General features: G+C 45.6%; 1 pseudogene; it reads left to right on the forward strand.

Moving 5' to 3' along the window:
* The first annotated feature begins 17,624 nt into the window (after nt 1–17,624).
* Nucleotides 17,625–18,488, forward strand: LOC116501270 (annotated as a pseudogene).
* Nucleotides 18,489–18,945: the final 457 nt, after the last annotated feature.

An 18,945-nucleotide genomic window follows, 5' to 3' on the forward strand; every position in this document is an offset into this window, starting at 1 on the left:
TCACCAACACCCGGAAATAGTATCATCGTACCATGATCCACTCAGTACTGAAGGGGTGGGGCAAATAAAAGAAAGCGTCCACATCTGCAGGAATAGGAAACCACCAGCCAATCATACCTCCATTCACTGCCTCGTGGCGCCTTACACACGGGATCAGCCAATCAGTAACATCATTACTGGTACACTATTGGGGCTGCTGGAGGTTTATAAATCAGCTGCGTATTTTTCTTTACTTTTTGATTATGGGAAGAAAGTTTGTAATTTTCTCTTTTTGTTTTAGCTGTATCTTGTTACATTAGAAGTCTTTGAGCAAGGCAGCAACTACTAATGTAGGTGTAAGGGACTTGGGGTGGGCTGTGTCTTCAGAGTCAAAGGGAGCACGTCAACAGCCAGAACAGGTCAGTCTTGCATAAAAAGGGGGACCTTACCCAGTATCAGCAGTGCTGCTTAAACCTGCCCTTCTGTGGTGGGTTTACCCTGGTTGACTGCCGGATACTCACCCCTTATCCCTGGTCACTCTTACTCCCCCTCCTCAGTAGGACAGGGAAAAAATAAGATGGACAACCTTGTGTGTTAAGGTAAAGGCAGTTTAATGAGAAGAAAAGAAAAAAATCGAACATAAAAACCCCACGTTGGGTTGAGGTGAGAGAGAGATGGTACAGGGATATTTCTAGATCTCAATGAGAAAGGCCTGACAACAAATGGCTTAATAAAGTGTCTGTTTTAATAATAGAGAATAAGAAAAGGAACATAAATAGCAAGTAAATCTTATGCCCCTTCAGATGCTGGGAATTCCATGTTCATGCAGTATCAGACAGAGCCTAGATAGCTTTCCCACAGCAGGCCATGCAGATTCTGTCTATGGAAGGAACCTTCTCCTCTTTGACTGAGCTATTATTTAATTTTCTTACAAGAAAACAACTTTATTCATAAAGGATGTTCACATGTGAACTTCTTGACTTTGCCTGTTGATTAGCCCTGAGCTTGGTTTTTGCTCTCTTCCTTAAATGGTGTTTCACTGATGTGCCAACTTCAGTTGAGTTACGCAGGCTGTTTCATTTTCTTCTTATTTTCCTTTTCCTTCTTATCTCCAAGGTCAGTTGACCACATCTTGCAATCCTTCCACTGCTCCCTTTGTTTTAGCTTATTAGTGCTTAAATAAGCAGAACATATAGTACAAAAATCCCTTACTAGGCAGGACATATAATACAAGGTTCCTTCCATGATATCAATATTATTCAGGCCAAGAGATCTATCTGTATCAAGAGTACAGACTATTCAGTTTAACTGTGATGTGTATCATTAACTCCTTGATGTACAATAGTCTCCTGGACAGGATCCCTATACTCCCCCTTGGGTTTAGCTTTTCATTTGCATTGGGGAGGGAAAGACTTACTGAATAATAAGATAGATAATAGTCATTCAAATAATTGTTAAGTGTTAAGGATGTTATGAAAGCCCCCAATCCAACAGACTCCAAGGCCCAGTTATTCCTCCTTCCAGGCTGCAGAAGCCCAGTCTGGTGTGCTTATGGACCCGGATTTGTCTGTCCCAGTCTGATGGATATGGCTACTGCTGTTCCCATTTTCAGGTCTGGCCAGTAGAAAGGCTGAGCATGTATCACAGAGAATAAGAGAGAGACACAGCATTTGTGACAGACAGATACAGTTGTAGAACTATAAGCTCATTGGAATTCCAGCAACATGGTGGGATAGCTCTCATGACTGGAGCATTGCAATGGAGGGATACAGGTTCTTCAGGAAGGATAGGTCAAGATGTGATGAGGGTCTTCCTTCCTCATCCCTCCTGTAAAGGGAAGGCTTCAATGCATAGAGCTGTGCCTTTGGGGCACAAAAAAGTTGAGAGCTTGTAGATAAGGATTAGAAGCCAGAACAGCACAGCTATTGTAGTAGGTGTCTTCTACAGGCCTTCTGCTTAAGAAGAGAAGGCAGATGAAACCTTCTTTACACGGCTAGGTAAAGCCTCACAGTCACAGGCCCTGGTATTCATAGGTGATTTCAACCACCCCAGTATCTACTGGAATGGCAATATATCTGGGCATAAGCAATTTGGGATATTTCTGGAATGTATTGAAGACAATTTATTGATTCAGATGATCAATGAACCAACTAAGGGAAATACTGTGTTGGACCTACTAGTCGCAAACGGGAAAACTGCTGGAAAATGTAAAGGTCAAGGGCAGCCTTGACCACAATGACCATGAGACTGTGGTTTCTAAGAACCTGATAGGAGTGAGCAAGACAAACAGCAGAATTACAACCCTGGACTTCAGAAGAGAAGACTTTAGCCTATTCAGGGACCTACTTGGGAGGATCATGAGAGAAACTGCCCTGGAGGGCAGAGGAGCCAAGTAGAGCTGTAGTCGTCAAGGACATCCTCCTCAGAGCACAAAAATGGTCCATTCCAATGTGCAGTAAGCTGAGAAAGCATGGCAGAATGGATGAACATGAAGCTCCTGATAGAGATCAAATACAGAAAGGAAGTACATAGAAGGTGGAAGCAAAGACAAGCTACCTGGGAGCGTGAGAAAAATCTCAAATAATTTTCTTCAGACAGGATCTTCTGTGAAACTATTTTATTCACGATTGCAATGGCGGGCATCCTGTCAATTAGGAGTGCATTATAGTAAACAAATCATAACCTTTTATTCCCTATTACCCAACACCTGATCACCTCCCCTGTTTCCTCATTGGCTGAGTACTACAGGTTCACAAGCTACTCGACGCTCCTCTATACCATATATGTACAATTTTTATTTTTTTCAACCCTTTAATTTCTCCTTTCTTATGTTTTGAGAACTTGTGATCTTTGTTTTACTGTTCCCACACTGCTCATCCTGTTTTTCTCAAGCTTCCACCTTATTTGGGAACAGTGAGGCCTTCTACTGTCCACTTATCTACTTAGCATTTCTCCTTGTTATGACTACACAACTACCTTGGAATACAGAAAAGTAGTGAGGAATGTGAAGGGCAACAAGAAGAGCTTCTATAGTATGTTGGCAGCAAAAGGAATATTTAAGAGAGTGTGGGCCCATTACTCAGTGAGGCAGGGGACCTAGTGATCAAGGACATCAGAAAAGTCATTACTCAATGCATTTTTTTCTTCGTTTTTTTTACAGGTAAATTCTGCTCTCAGGTCCCTGAATCTGTTAGCACAGTTTTGGGAAATGAAATAGTAACACAGTAGAGAGAGTTAGGGAGCACTTAAGGCAATTGGACATATACAAGTCCATGGGACCAGATGGGATGCATCTGAGGTTGCTGAAGGAGCTGGCCAATGTCACTGGGAGGCCACTGTCTATCATCTTTGAAAGGTAGTGTCAACTGGGGGAAGTTCCTGGTGGCTGGAAAAAGGCAGATGTCAGGTCTATCTTCAAGAGGAAGGATCCAGACAACTACAGGCTACTCAGCCTTATCCTCATTCCCCAGGAAGCAAATACTCTTAGAAGCCATTTCTAAAGAGATGAAAGACAAGAAAGTGATTGAGAACAGCCAACATGGGTTTAGCAAGGGCAAATCATGCCTGTCCAATCTCATTGCTTTCTGTAATGAAGTGACTGACTCCGTGGAAAAGTGGAAGGCAGTGCATGTTGTATACCTTGGCTTTTCATTAGGAAAACAAATGCCATAATTATAATTCTGAATGTGTCCTGTCGTGTCGTGTCCCCCCCTCCAAATTTTCTCCTTCTTTCCCCCCCTCTTTTATTACTGAGCTTTATGTCATATGGTATGGAATATCCCCTTTGGTCAGTTGAGGTTAGCTGTCCTGGCTCCCAACTTCTTGTGCATCCCTCTAAGACTAAATCTAGAAGACTTAGTGGTCTTTTAGTCTGATACTAAATACAAATGGGTCATTTGTTCCCCTTCTAGAAGAGATGTAGTATCCACAGCACAGTCCTTTCAATGCAAGTAGGAAAGGTGCAGTTTGTTTACATGCTGTTTTGAAACCCAAAGTTGCTTGGCTTTTTGCAGGTATGCATAGAGGATATGTATCCTTGCTTACCGAGCAAAAAGAGCATCATAACACCCACAAGTCCCTTCTGGCACAAGGCTGCACCCAGGCAGCTCTGTGATTAGTTGAGAGGAAAAGGGAGATGGGGTGGGGCTTACTTCTCCCAGCTTCTCCTTCTCTTGGTCACGTGTAGTTGACACAAGTTGGATTTCTGTGCTGCACATCCTACGTCATCTAGTGCATAAGGTGGTGGATATAGCATCCAGTTAGGTTGACAACAGTGGTGACATCTGTCTCCAAATTGCATTTCCAGGTGTTATAAATGAAGTCTCAACTCAATCTGAATTTAGTAATATTTATAAAAGGAATATTTATAAAAGGTATAAAAGGCAAGTAAACAGTGCTGGGTGTGTGAGGAGTCTACGCTCCACCAACAAGTACACACAAACATCAAACTTCTAAATATACAGAACATTGCTTTTACATACTAAACCCAAGTATGCCTATACAATCAGAAAAGGTAACAAACAATACTTTAAGTTCCATAACTTAACAGCCTCCATTTTTCCATTCCTTTTCTTGATTACAAGCAAGTCTCCATTTTCCATTCCTTTTGAACAATATGTCTCGCTTTAAGTTGTCAAGCAACTCAGCCTTCGGGCCTTATGTATCCTAATCTTCCCAGATCGAAGAAAAGCATATCCATCTCCTTTTCAAGGCCAATAGGGCCTGGGTCAAAAGGCATGTTCAGGTCACCAGGGGGCGTAACAGCAAAAGCCTTCGATGGCTGTAGCAGCAGAGGGGCCGATGGCATAGCAGTCGGATCAGTAAACAAGCCCGCAGTTCCCTCACTGTCTGGCAAACCACACGTTTGTGATTGTGGTCCCACATGGCTCTTTAAGGCCTCAGAGACTGCTCGCCAGGTGCTGAGCAATCCCACCACAACCTTGTCATTTTTAGTTGCAGAGTCCCACACCTTGACCTCAGTTTGGTCCCATATTTCAGGCTCATAAACTGTCTGATTGTTAATAAGGAGAATAAGCTGTAAGGTTACCAGGACAGTCTTTGTTTCTAAGTGTGGGAATAGAAATGTTGTTTTTGCAGAGTTACATTGTTTAGAAGGAGGGAATGTGGTACTGAGATATGCTTACAGTGATAAGAAAGCTTAGCAGGCGACCTTGTAAAATGCAGACAACCAGACTCCTTAGGACAATTAGGTGAAAATCACGGTGTCAAGTCAAGTCAGATAAGTGAAGAAACTATACCACTTCAAGCAGTAAAAATGTCAAAAGAAATTTGAAATGTAACAGGCCGGCGACTGAAGGCCATGCATTGTTTGTGAAGCATCAGATAGATTGTGAACCTGGATTCCCCACTCAGTGGGGAAACAGGGGAGGGTCCTGCCATCAAAAGGTATATAAACTGTGTTTTGGAACTAGTAGATGCGCTCTCTCCTGCTTGTGGGGCGCCCGCCATTGCAATCGCGAATAAATTACTACTTCACTGAGATCCTTGCCTGAGCCTAAGTTATTGGCTACGGAGTGTTTCTCACATAAGGACTTATGATTCCCCATAATGTGCAACTGCTTACCAGCAAGGGGCAGTTGTGTGCACAGGTCCGCTTCTCTCAGCTTGAGCTTCTTCCCAGCTCCAGTGCGCCCATTTCCAGCGACTCTCAGTACGAGCTTCTCTGAGTGGTTTGCTGAGTCTGGCTGAACCTATCTTCATGAGGCGATCAATATGCCTGTTCCCATCCTGGTCTCCGTTCTGCTAGTCTGTTCCTTTTCACTCCTTTTTCCTGCTTCTTTATTGATGACATAGCTTCATCATGTTGCCTTCTTTTTTTATCTTGAGGACAGGCTCCCCTCTTATACCCTTCTCTCCACAGCAGTTCTTTTCAAAACAACTTTTCATTGGTCAAACAACTTTGCAAATAACAGCAATGGCAAACACCCAGAAACTTCCATGCCTTAACAGCTGGAGAACAAGCAACGGGAGACTGCATGGAGTCTCCTGAATCACCCTTCTTTGTTCCCTCTAAACTCTTTTACATTCCTGATGGCCTCATCGTTAAGAGTCTAATGTTATCATCAACCACGGGCCTTTCCGACCCCCATGGCCACACTCCCAAATCTCCCCCTTCTTTATTAATATCAACCAACTTCTCCACATGAATTACCACTCCATATATAACACAGGTGGCATGGAAAATACAACAGGTGAGTCACTGGGGAGAAGGTGTGCTGCTGCTCGTATCTGTCTCCACTATGGTGAGGCCACCCTGTGCAGCCTCTCTCTCATCTCTCATGGCTGTCTCATAAGGGTTCCTATTGGTAGCGAAGGTCATGCTGAGCTGGACTGCTGCTGCCTCTGGAGCACAGGCGCCCTAGGCTGTCAGTGCAGCACTGAGGGGGAGGGGTGGGGAGCACCCGGAAGCAGCAGGAGGGGTGTATGGCAGCCAGACTGCATCAATTCGGCCTCAGATGCAAATCGTCCCCACTCTCCAGGCTGGGAGTGTCATCTTCAGACATGCTTCTCAGTGGGGACTGCAGGAGACATGTTCTGCTATGCTTCAGAGTAGGCAAAAACTGGAGAGGAATAGAAAGAATGACAGAAGCACGTGGCAGTCTGCTGAGAGCAGCACGGAACCCCAGCTGCTGATCCCTTGCTCCCTTTCTTTTATCCAAGCAGGCAGTGAGCTCTGCAGTACCTGCTGTTGAGGAGCTGGTGGCAGTGAAAACAGCAGAGGTTGACCCCCAGCTCCCCACAACTTCCTTTCAGGTAGTCATATAGAGAGAAAGAAAACAATGAAAAAAAAAAGTTCAACCCAGGGATCTTCAGTTTCTGGGAAAATCGTAGAGAAAATCTTCTTGGACTATCCTTTTGAGTACATGAAGGAGAAGGTGACTGGGAACTGTCAGCACACATTTATCGAGGGGCTATCATGCCTGACCAACCTACTTACCTTCTATGATAAAATCGATGGTGTCCTGGTTTCAGCTAGGATAGAGTTAATTTTCCTCCCAGTACCTGGTAGGGTGCTGTGTTTGGAATTTAGGATGAGAATAATGTTGAAATCTGTGGTGGTTTTACCGTGCTGGGCAGCTAAACCCCATGTCCTGGTTTCAGTTAGAACAGAATTAATTTTCTTCCTAGTAGCTGGTGGAATGCTGTGTTTTGGCTTAGGATGAGAAGAGTGCTGATAACACCCCGATGTTTTAATTGTTGCAGAGCAGTGCTTATACCAAGCCAAGGACACCTCAGACTTTTGCTCTGTCCTGCCAACAGGCAGGCTGGGGGTGCAGTAAGAGCTGGGAGGGGACAGACCCAGGACAGGTGACCCGAACTAGCCAAAGGGGTATTCCATACCATCTGACGTCATGCTAAACAATATATAGGGGTGGCTAGCCGGGGGAGGGGGGCCGGACTGCTCGGGGTTAAGCTGGGCATCGGTCAGCGGGTGGTGAGCAATTGCATTGTGCATCACTTGTTTGTACATATTATTAGTAGTAGTACTATTATCATCATTGTATTATTATTATTATTATTATTATTATTTTCCTGTCTTATTAAACTGTCTTTATCTCAACTCACGGGCTTCACTTTCCATTTCTCTCCCCCGTCCCAGAGAGGGAGGGGGGAGGGTGAGCGAAAGGCTGCATGGTGTTTAGCTGCCAGCCGGGTTAAACCACGACAGTCTTTTATCTATCCACCCCTTATTCCATACCATTTATGTCATGCTCAGGTTACACTCTTTTCCATACATTCTAATTAGTCACCTATAGTAGTCATGGTAGTGGTAACATACAGTATTATATAGCAATTAACATGGTACAATTCAGTTCATGGGCTATTCTCACCCAGTATTAAATCTCCTTGAGGTACACACCGGACCTCTCCGTTCTTTTGCATCACCCACCAAGTGTATCCAGGTCCCTGAGCGAAAACAATTCCACGAATGGGTTTGCCTTTTCCTGAGGCAGGAGTAGCCCAGACTGTTTTACCCAGCATATTTCTTACATGCACTACAGGAACTTTATCCCCATCTACAGTACGTAACAGGTTTGATTGGGCAGGCCCAGCTCGGTTGGCAGATCCCCTAGTATTGACTAACCAGGTGGCCTTTGCCAAATGCGTATCCCAGTTTTTGAATGTCCCAGCGCCCATTGCTTTCAATGTAGTCTTTAACAGTCCATTGTATCGTTCAACTTTCCCGGAGGCTGGTGCATGATAGGGGATGTGATACACCCACTCAATACCATGTTCTTTGGCCCAAGTGTCTATAAGGTTGTTTCGGAAATGAGTTCCATTGTCTGACTCTATTCTTTCTGGGGTACCATGTCGCCATAGGACTTGCTTTTCAAGGCCCAGGATAGTGTTCCGGGCGGTGGCATGAGGCACAGGGTATGTTTCCAGCCATCCAGTGGTTGCTTCCACCATTGTAAGTACGTGGCGCTTGCCGTTGCGAGTTTGAGGGAGTGTGATGTAATCAATCTGCCAGGCCTCTCCATATTTATATTTCAGCCATCGTCCTCCATACCACAGAGGCTTTGACCGTTTGGCTTGCTTGATTGCAGCACATGTTTCACAGTCATGAATAACCTGTGCTATAGCGTCCATGGTCAGGTCCACCCCTCGATCACGAGCCCATCTGTATGTTGCATCTCTACCTTGATGGCCTGAGGTGTCATGGGCCCATCGGGCTATAAATAATTCACCTTTATGCTGCCAATCCAGGTCCACCTGAGCTACTTCAATCTTAGCAGCCTGATCCACCTGCTGGTTGTTCTGATGTTCCTCGGTAGCCCGATTCTTGGGCACATGAGCATCTACGTGACGTACTTTCACAGCCAGGTTCTCTACCCGAGCAGCAATATCTTGCCACAATGCAGCAGCCCAGATGGGTTTGCCCCTACGCTGCCAGTTGTTTTGCTTCCATTGCTGTAACCATCCCCACAGGGCATTTGCTACCATCCATGAATCGGTGTAGAGATAGAGAACTGGCCATTTTTCTCGTTCAGCAATGTCTAAAGCCAGCTGAATGGCCTTCACTTCTGCAAACTGACTCGATTCACCTTCTCCCTCAGCAGCTTCTGCAACTCGTCGTGTAGGACTCCATACAGCAGCCTTCCATCTCCGATGCTTCCCCACAATACGACAGGACCCATCAGTGAACAGGGCATATTTCTTTTCATTTTCTGGTAACTGGTTGTACAGTGGGGCTTCTTCAGCACGACCCACCTCCTCCTCTGATGATATCCCAAAGTATTTACTTTCTGGCCAGTCCATAATCACTTCCAATATTCCTGGGCGACTGGGGTTTCCTATTCGAGCCCGCTGAGTAATTAGTGCAATCCACTTGCTCCATGTAGCATCAGTTGCATGATGCGTAGAAGAGACCCTTCCCTTGAACATCCAGCCTAGTACCGGCAATCGGGGTGCTAGGAGGAGCTGCGCTTCAGTACCGACCACCTCCGAAGCAGATCGAACTCCTTCATATGCTGCCAGTATCTCCTTTTCAGTTGGAGTATAGCGGGCCTCAGACCCTCTGTATCCCCGGCTCCAAAACCCCAGGGGCCGACCTCGAGTTTTCCCAGGTTCTTTCTGCCAGAGGCTCCAGGTGGGGCCGTTCTCCCCGGCTGCAGTGTAGAGCACGTTCTTTACATCTGGTCCTGTTCGAACTGGCCCAAGGGCTACTGCATGGACTATTTCCTGCTTGATTTGTTCAAACGCTTGTCGTTGTTCAGGGCCCCATTCAAACTCATTCTTCTTACGGGTTACTTGGTAGAGCGGGTTTACAATCAGACTGTAATTTGGGATGTGCATTCTCCAAAACCCCACAACACCTAGGAAAGTCTGTGTTTCTTTTTTGCTAGTTGGTGGAGACATAGCTGTTATTTTGTTGATCACATCCATTGGGATTTGACGACGTCCATCTTGCCATTTTATTCCTAAAAACTGGATCTCTCGTGCAGGTCCTTTGACTTTATTTTGTTTTATGGCAAAACCGGCTTTCAGAAGGATTTGGACTATTTTCTTCCCTTTCTCGAAAACTTCCTCTGCTGTGTCACCCCACACAATAATGTCATCGATGTACTGCAGGTGTTCAGGAGCTTCCCCCTGCTCCAGTGCAGACTGGATCAGCCCATGGCAAATGGTAGGGCTGTGTTTCCACCCCTGGGGCAGTCGATTCCAAGTATATTGGACTCCCCTCCAAGTGAAAGCAAACTGTGGCCTGCATTCTGCTGCTAGAGGGATGGAGAAAAATGCATTAGCGATATCAATTGTGGCGTACCACTTGGCTGCCTTTGACTCCAGTTTTTACTGGACTTCTAGCATGTCCGGCACTGCAGCACTCAGTGGTGGTGTGACTTTGTTCAGGCCACAATAGTCCCCTGTTAGTCTCCACTCACCATTAGACTTTCGCACTGGCCATATGGGACTATTGAAAGGTGAATGAGTCTTGCTGATCACTCCTTGGCTCTCCAATTGACGAATTAGCTTATGGATGGGAATCAGGGAGTCCCGGTTAGTGCGATATTGCCGCCGGTGCACAGTTGTGGTAGCGATTGGCACTTGCTGTTCTTCGACCCTCAGCAACCCCACAACAGAGGGGTCCTCTGAGAGACCAGGCAAGGTAGATAATTGTTTAATGCCCTCTGTCTCTAAGGCAGCTATACCAAAAGCCCACCGGAACCCTTTTGGGTCCTTGAAATATCCTCTTCTAAGATAGTCTATGCCAAGGATACATGGAGCATCTGGGCCAGTCACAATGTGGTGCTTTTCCCACTCATTCCCAGTCAGACTCACTTCAGCCTCCAATACAGTCAACTGCTGAGATCCCCCTGTCACTCCACAAATACAGATGGGCTCTGGTCCTTTATAGCTCGATGGCATTATAGTGCATTGTGCACCGGTGTCTACTAAAGCCTTATACTTCTGTGCGTCTGATGTGCCAGGCCATCGAATCCACACAGTCCAATAAACTCGATTATCCCTTTCCTCCCCCTGGCTGGAGGCAGGGCCTCCCTAATCCTGGTCGGAATCTTCTTCGTTTCTGTGTTTGAAGGACTGTCTGCTGGAAGTTGGAGCAGCAAACTTTTCAGAGAATCCCTTCTTCCTGATTGTTTTCTTTTGCAACTCACGTACCCGTGCCTCTAGGGTCGCGGTAGATTTTCCATCCCATTTTCTCATGTCCTCTCCATGGTCTCGTAAGTAAAACCACAGGGTGGCACGGGGTGAGTACCCACCATATCGTCTTCCTTGTGTGGATGAACGACTACCCCTGATAGCTGAGACACTGCTCTGTACAGGTACGGAGGAGAATAATCTCTCTTCAAGTTGGTGAACCTTTTCAGAAAGCTTTTCCACAGTGTTCTCTTTTGGTCGGTGTACACTGGTTGGTTCAGGTGGGGATGAAGATAGATTCTCTTTAAGTTGGTGGAACTCTTCAGAAAGTTTCTCCACAGCAGAGACGCAGGCCTGTAAGGAAGAGGAGAGACTTTCTTCGTACTGCCGGAGTTGTTTAGCCACTTCATCCACTGTGGGTTCCTCATCCTCTTTCCAGGCCATTATTGCCAATGAGCTGGCATATGATGATGGTGCACTCCGTACAAACTTCCGCCACATGAGTCTTGTACACCTGACTTCATCTGGATCTCTGGATGTTTGTCTGAGGTCTGGATCCTCATAAATCACTTCCCGTATGGCTAATTCCCTCAGGTACTGGATTCCCTTCTCCATAGTGGTCCACTTGCCTGGTAGACATAAAAGTTCTTCCTTGAAGGGATACCTTTCCCTCACAGCTGAGAGGAGACGCCTCCAGAGGCTGTGAGATTGTGCTCCATCTGCAATTGCTTTGTCAATGCCTGCATCTCTAGCAAGGGATCCCAGTCGCTTGGCTTCCCTGCCGTCTAATTCCACACAATTGGCTCCAGTGTCCCAGCATCGGAGCAGCCAGGTGACAAGCTGCTCACCTATACAGCGACCAAAATCTTTTCGCACATCTCGTAACTCACGCTCGTTTAGGCTTCGGGTAGTTACTGTTGATTTTTCGGCATCCTCATCTTCCTCCTCCTGAACCCTTGATGGCCCAGCGTCGTCGTCATCTCCATCATCTCTATACCTAGATTTGGCAGAAGATTCTCTGCGTTCTAAACGACCTGAATCTCTATACCATTTTTTCACCTTCTCTACAGGGGCAGCTTGCACTGCTACTGCTCGTTTCTCTGACCTGGTTACAGGGTCTGCCACAGAGGTTGGAATACCCTCCGCAGGGTCAACTTGCACTGCTACAGCTCGTTTCTCTGACCTTGTTATAGGGTCTGCCACAGAGGTTTGAATACCCTCTGCAGGGTCAACTTGCACTGCTACAGCTCGTTTCTCTGACCCAGCTACAGGAGCTGGAGCGGCTGCAGGGGCTGAAGCAGCTGTAGGAACCGGAGCTGGAGCAGCTGCAGGAGCTGGAACTGGAGCGGCTGCAGGAGCTTGAACTGGAGCAGCTGCAGGAACTGGAGCTGGAGCGGCTGCAGGAGCTGGAACTGGAGCGGCTGCAGGAGGTAGGACTGGAGTGGCTGCAGGAGCTGGGACTGGAGCGGCTGCAGGAGCTGGGACTGGAGCGGCTGCAGGAGCTGGGACTGGAGCGGCTGCAGGAGCTGGGACTGGAGCGGCCGCAGGGTCTGTCACTAAGTTGATAGCAGTATCCATGGCAGCTCGATAGGCATGAGCCAGGCCCCAGCATGTTACAATGATTTGTGTTACTTTGGAACTTCCCGAATCGCGACACTTTTATTCAAGCATTCTGCCAGTTTTTGAGGATTTTGCACTTGTTCAGGGGTGAATTTCCAAAACACTGGGGGTGCCAACTGCTCTAGATGCCTGCCCATATCCTCCCATACTCCCTGCCACCCACAACTATACTGCCTCCGGGCAGATCTCCGGATGAGCTTCCTAAGTAGTTGTTTAACTTTAAGCAGAACCTGAAGTGCATTCAGGAGGCAGAACAACAAGACTATGCTGGTCTGAGTATCCCAAGGATATTCAATATCTTGGAGAGCTATTGTAATAAACTCGGAGGGTAAGAGGGTGGTGAAGGAGGAAGGGAGAGTGATCAAGGAGGGTACAGGGGTGGTGAAGGAGAAAGGGAGAGTGATCAAGTAAGAAAAATTATCTTCCCCTTTCCCCTCCACAGATTGACTCCCTAATGAAAAAAGGCAACAGATACAATTGCTAATAGTTTCCAAAATACAGTTTCCAAAGTATAGAATCAAAGATGTTACTGAGTACAAATACCAGGTTAGAGTCACGGCCAGATATTTCATCATCTCATAAGCCACTGATACAACACACAGTACCATAATGGTCTGAAACCAGGGCCCGGAGAGGATAAACAACATGACAGAGAGCACATACGGAAAATAACGTGCTATAATACTCAATTTGGAAAACAGGCGCAGCACAGTTGAGATTAAAGCAATCAGCATTATGACAAGTGACTATTAAGCAGGTCTAATACTTATACCAATTTTAGTTTAAAACACTCTGGTCAGATCTGCCGTTATCTCAACCTTTCGAGCCCCACGTTGGGCGCCAAAAAGACTGTCGTGGTTTAACCCGGCTGGCAGCTAAACACCACGCAGCCGTTCGCTCACCCTCCCCCCTCCCTCTCTGGGACGGGGGAGAGAAATGGAAAGTGAAGCCCGTGAGTTGAGATAAAGACAGTTTAATAAGACAGGAAAATAATAATAATAATAATAATAATAATAATAATAATAATAATAATAATAATAATAATAATAATAAAACAATGATGATAATAGTACTACTACTAATAATATGTACAAACAAGTGATGCACAATGCAATTGCTCACCACCCGCTGACCGATGCCCAGCTTAACCCCGAGCAGTCCGGCCCCCCTCCCCCGGCTAGCCACCCCTATATATTGTTTAGCATGACGTCAGATGGTATGGAATACCCCTTTGGCTAGTTCGGGTCACCTGTCCTGGGTCCGTCCCCTCCCAGCTCTTACTGCACCCCCAGCCTGCCTGTTGGCAGGACAGAGCAAAAGTCTGAGGTGTCCTTGGCTTGGTATAAGCACTGCTCTGCAACAATTAAAACATCGGGGTGTTATCAGCACTCTTCTCATCCTAAGCCAAAACACAGCATTCCACCAGCTACTAGGAAGAAAATTAATTCTGTTCTAACTGAAACCAGGACACCCCACAACCGCTCTCTCACTCCCCCTCCTTTAGATGAGGAGGGGGAGAAGTAAAGCAAAGAACAACTCACAGGTTGAGATAAGGATAATTTAATTAAAGGGAAATAATTATAATAATTAAATAAAGACTACCATGAACTAAACAATTTAACTAAGGGGAAATAAAAAGGGAAAGGGGAGGGGAAAAGGAAAAATAAAAAGAAGGGAGGAAAACAAACAAACAAAATAAATGAAAGCTATATGGAAGTGCAGAGGAAAGAAATTACTCTCTACTTCCCACAAATGAGCGATGATTGACCACGTCCTTGAAGCAAGGCCTCAACGCACGCAGCCGGTGTTCGAGAGGAGGACCGACATTTTCCCAACGAGAGCCCACCCCTCCCCTCTTCTTCCTGTTTCCACCTTTTATTGCTGAGTGTGACATCACATGGTATGGAATATCCCTTTGATTGGTTTAGGTCAGCTGCCCTAGTGATGTTTCTCTCCTCACTTTTTGCCCACCCCCTAGGAGGGTTAGAGAAAGGCCCAATGCTGTGCCACTGCTGCTCAGCAGTAGACACAACACTGGTGTGATAACACTGCTGTTCCAGCTACAAGTACAGAGTACGGCACTGTATGGGCTGCTGCCGGGAAAGTTAACATTCCAGACAGACCCAGTACACTGATGCTTTAATTGTTGCAGAGCAGTGCTTACACCAAGCCAAGGACTTTTCAGCTTCTCTCTGCCCAGCAGGCAGGCTGGGGGTGCAGCAGGAGCTGGAAGGGGACAGACCCAGGACAGCTGACCCAAAGTGGCCAAAGGGGTATTCCATACCATATGAGGACATGCTAAACAATTAATATGGGTGCCTGGCCAGGGTGCAGGGACCAGCTGCTCAGGGTTAGGCTGGATATCAGTTAGCGGGTGGTGAGCAATTGCATTGTGCATCACTTGTTTCGTACACATTATTATTAGTAATACTATTATTATTATTTTCCTTTCTTTTCTGTCCTAATAAATTGTCTCTATCTCAACCCACAGGCTTTCATTTTTTTTCTGATTCTCTTCCCCATCCTAGAGAGGGAGGGGGGAGGGTGAGCGAATGGCTGTGTGGTGCTTAGCTGCCTCCTGGGATAAACCACAACAGGGGAGAGCACTGGATGCCATTTACCCTGACTTCAGCAGGATTTTCAATACCATATCCCACAATATTGCTGTATCCAAATTGGGATGGTATGGTCTGTATGGGTGGACGACTAGATGGGTTAAAAAAATAGTTGGGTGATTGAGCTCTGAGAGTGGTGGTTAATGAGTTAAAGACTAACTGAATGCCTGTGACAAGTGGGGTTCTGCATGGCTCTATCCTGGGACTTGTCCTTTAAAATATCTTTATCAAACACCTGGAGAAGGTGATGTATCTTGCTCTCATCAAGTTTGCAAGAGTTGGGAGGATGAAGTTGTTGTGGTTTAACCCGGCCGGCAGCTAAACACCACACAGCCGTTCGCTCACCCTCCCCCCTCCCTCTCTGGGATGGGGGAGAGAAACGGGAAAGTGAAGCTTGTGAGTTGAGATAAAGACAGTTTATTCAGACAGGAAAATAATAATAACAATAATAATAATAACAATAATGATGATATTAGTACTACTGTGAGAAACACTCTGTAGCCAACTTAGGCTCAGGCGAGGATCTCAGTGAAGTAGTAATTTATTCGCGATTGCAATGGCGGGCGCCCCACAAGCAGGAGAGCATGCCGACTGGTTCCAAAACATAGTTTATATACTTTTTGATGACAGAACCCTCCCCTGTTTCCCCACTGAGTGGGTAATCAAGGTTCACAATCTATCTGATGCTTCACAGACAATGCATGACCTTCAGTTGCTGGCCTGTTAAATTTCAAATTTCTTTTTACACTTTTACTGTTTAAAGTGGTAATGTTTCTTCACTTATCTGACTTGACTTGACACTGTGATTTTCTCCTAATTGCTCTAAGGAGTCTGGTTGTCTGCATTTTACAAGGTTGTTGAGCTTTCTTATCACTGCAAGCATATCTCAATACCACATTCCTTCCTTCTAAACAATGTAACTCTGCAAAAACAACATTTATATTCCCACACTACTAATAATGATGTGTACAAAACAAGGGATGCACAATGCAATTGCTCACCACCTGCTGACCGATGCCCAGACTATTCCCGAGCAGCTGGCCCCCGCACCCTGGCCAGGCACCCATATTAATTGTTTAGCATGTCCTCATATGGTATGGAATACCCCTTTGGCCACTTTGGGTCAGCTGTCCTGGGTCTGTCCCTTTCCAGCTCTTGCTGCACCCCCAGCCTGCCCACTGGCAGGACAGAGCAAGAAGCTGAAACGTCCTTGGCTTGGTGTAAGCACTGCTCTACAACAATTAAAACATCAGCATGTTATCAGCACTCTTCTCATCCTAAGCCAAAACATAGCATTCTACCAGCTACTAGGAGGAAAACTGACTCTGTCCTAACAGAAACCATGACAGAAGTAAATACACTCAAGGGCAGGGCTGCCATTCAGAGAGACTTAGACAAAGCTGGAGGAATGGGCTGACGAGAACTTTATGTAATCACCAAAGACAAATGCCAAGTCCTGCACCTAGGGAAGAAGAACCCCTGGCACCAATACCATCTGGGGACTGGCTGGGGAACAGTTCTGCTGAAAAGGACTCAGGATTCTTGGATATCAGCAAGCTGAATATGAGCCAGCACTGTGCCCTGGCAGCGAAGGTGGTTAGCAGCATCCTGGGATGTATTACCAGGAGCATTGCCAGTAGACTGAGGGAAGTTTCCAGGTGACAGGTTTCCAGGTTTCCATGGTTTCCTCCTCTACTTAGTGCTCATTAGATCACATCTAGAATGCTGTGTCAAATTTTGGGCACCACAATACAAGGAAGTCATTGATAAAGTGGATTAAATTAAGTGGAGAGCCACTAAGATGGTCAGAGGGCTGGAGTAGTCACAGTATGAGGAGAGGCTGAGGGAACTGTACTTGTTCAGTCTAGAGGAAAGAAGGCTGTAGGAGCACCTAAGAGCAGCCCCCCCGTACCTATGAGGACGCTATCAAGACAGAGACAGGCTCTAACAGACAAATGTCAAATTGTTTTCATTTAGTTTGTTTTTAATCAACAGAACATACATGGAGGAAAAAAATGGCTAATTTTTCATTGCACTAATTACATGGTGCAGGAAATCGTGTATTTTGCATCATCTGTCAGATGCAGCATTTGGCATACTGTTCCACTGAATTTGATGAAGTTTCTTCAGGATGTAAAATACTGAGCAGTGTGCACATGTGTGTGTGAGCTGAAATACCTGTCACATGCAGTTTTGTTCACATTCTTTTCTTCTTTTCTTTTTTTTTTTTTTTTTTTTTTTTGACATAGGAAAAGAGATCTAAGCTATTTCTTAAGGGGCAAAAGAAAGATGGATTCACAAGACTGTGTCCCAACAAATTCAAAGCAAGATTTCAGACATTACATAAAGAGTAGGTCTGGTATACATTATCTTTGTGGCTGTTGTGCAGCCTTCACCAATATAGCAGTCACCTTCCCTATCCAGAAGGTCCTCTTTCAGTTGTATGGCTTGAAAACAAAGGATGCAGTACATCAGCTGTAGAAGGATGGAATTCAAAATCTCTGTCGTGGAATCCTTCCTCCATTAATGCAAAAAAACACCACCCTGGCTCTAATGTTTGGCTTGTATGAAGGTTTCTCCTCCTTGTTCCACAGTCACACAAGTGCACCCAAACTCCTAACTTGTAGCATGGCAGCAGTGCTTGCAGGGACCACAGAAGCCCTTCTTACACCTTTTGAACGAGTCCAGACTTTGCTTCAGGACTACAAACATCATGAGAAATTTACAAACACTTAACAGGCTTTCAAGGTACTAAAAGTCTATGGGATTAAAGAATATTATCAGTGTTTTGTGCCCATTCTGCTCTGGAATGGAAGCAGTAATATGCTCTTCTTTGGCCTACGAGGACCTATCAAACAATGTATGCCTGAAGCAACTAATAGCACTCATTTGGTCAATGGCTTTATCTGTGGAGGGCTGTTGGGTGCCATGCTGGGATTCTTATTTTTCCCAATGAACGTTGTAAAAGCTCGCATGCAATCTCAAATTGCTGGTGAATTTCAGTCTTTTTCAAAAGTTTTTCTGATGATCTGGCTAGAACATGATAGAAAATTGATGCATCTTTTCAGAGGAGCCCATCTGAATTACCATCGTTCTGTCCTGTCATGGGTCATAGTCAATGCAACATATGAATTCTTGCTAAAGCTATTATAAAAAATGTTAACTTCCTTTGAAGACCCTCTATTATCTGGGGTATTAGCATATTTGAGGTCACAGTCTCTAGGAACACAAAAATTTATGGAACTTTTAATGAATAACACGGAGTACCATGAAGTTTGGAGAGAATTTGTAGTGGTTTTACCCAACTGGGCAGCTAAGCTCCACCACAACCACTCTCTCACTCCCCCTCCTCAAATGGAAAGGGGGAGAAAATACAATGGAAAGGGCTCAAGGGTTGAGATAAGGACAGGGAGATCACTCAACAATAATTGTCATGGGCAAAAAAGACTCAGTACAGGGAGATTAATACAATTTATTGCCTATTACTAACAAGCTAGAGCAGTGAGATACAAAGGGGAAGAAAAAAAAAAGAAAAAAAAAAAAACTTTCCCCCATCCACCCTCTTCTACTTCTTCCCCCCAAGCAGCACAGGGGAATGGGGGAATAGAGG

Source organism: Aythya fuligula, chromosome W (assembly GCF_009819795.1).
Source record: "Aythya fuligula isolate bAytFul2 chromosome W, bAytFul2.pri, whole genome shotgun sequence".
NCBI classification, from domain to species: Eukaryota; Metazoa; Chordata; class Aves; order Anseriformes; family Anatidae; genus Aythya; species Aythya fuligula.